The sequence below is a fragment of the Chrysochloris asiatica genome, unplaced genomic scaffold (genome assembly GCF_000296735.1).
Source record: "Chrysochloris asiatica unplaced genomic scaffold, ChrAsi1.0 scaffold00019, whole genome shotgun sequence".
NCBI classification, from domain to species: Eukaryota; Metazoa; Chordata; class Mammalia; order Afrosoricida; family Chrysochloridae; genus Chrysochloris; species Chrysochloris asiatica.
The window spans coordinates 10,274,561-10,275,989 of NW_006408537.1; positions in this window are offsets into that span (position 1 = coordinate 10,274,561).

The following is a 1,429-nucleotide window of genomic DNA, read 5'->3' on the forward strand; positions in this document are numbered from 1 at the left end:
CATATTTTGGCTCTCGTAGACTTGTTTTCATTTTCTTCAGTTTCAGTTTGAATTTGCATATGAGTAATTGATGGTCTGTGCCACCACAGTCTGCCCCTGGCCTTGTCTTCACTGATGATATGGAGCTTTTCCATCTTCTCTTTCCACAGATGTAGTCAATTTGATTTCTATGTGCTCCATCTAGCGAGGTCCATGTGTATAGTCGTCTGTTATGCTGTCTGAAGAAACACGACTATACACACGGACCCCTATAGACTTCTGCATTTCTTCCCATTCCCTTAGGTTTCCGCTATCCTTGGGTGACCCCACCTTTCATCTACCTCATTGTTGTTGTTAAGTGCCGTAGAGTCGGTTCTGACCCATAGCCACCCTGTATATGGTTTCTGAGGAGCAGCTGGTGAGCTTGAACCACCGACCTTGCAGTTCAAACCTTGCAGTCTGGTGCATTAACCCGTAGCGCCACACCAGGACTCCATGAGCCAGTGTGAAGCCTGAGGGTGAAGCAGGGACAGATACAAGGCATAGAGGGTGTCTTGGAATTAGTTTGTTTCTAGTCACTAAAAACCTTATGAATAGCTGAGATACACTGTCAGATATAGTGCTGGAAAATGAACCCCTCAGGTTGGAAAGCACTCAAAATGCGACAGGAGAAGAGCTGCCTACTCTAAGTAGAGTTGACCATGATGACCTGAATGGAGTAAAGCCTGTGGAAGAAAAGCCCGCGGGACCTTCGTTTGTTGATGGGGTGCAACTCAAAATGAAGAGAAACAGTTGTAAATATCCATTGAAAATCAGAACATGGAATGTACGCAGTATGAATCTGGGAAAACTGGAGGTTGTCAAAAATGAAATGGTATGCATAAACATCAAATCTTAGGCATTAGTGAGCTGAAATGGATTGGTATTGGCCATTTTGAATCTGATGAACACATGGTTTACTATGCCAGATATGACAATTTGAAGAGGAATGATGTTGAATTCATTGTCAAAAAGAATATATCCAGATCAGTCATGAGGTACAACGAGCTGTCTGTGGAAGGATAACATCCATGCGCCTACAAGGAAGCCCAGTTAATAACACAATTATTCAAATTAATGACCAACCACTAAAACCAATGAGGATGAAATAGAAGAATTCTACCAACTTCTTTAATCTGAAATTTATCAAACATGCAATCAAGATGTATTGATCATTACTGGTGACTGGAATGCAAAGGTTGGAAGCAAAGAGGAAGGATCAGTAGTTGGAAAACATGGCCTTGGTGATAGAAATGATGCTGGAGAACGTACGATAGAATTCTGCAAAAACAATGATTTGTTCATTTCAAATACCTTCTTTAGACAGAATAAGAGATGACTATACACATGGACCCCACAAGATGGAATACATAGAAATCAAATTGACTACATCTGTGGAAAGAGATGATGG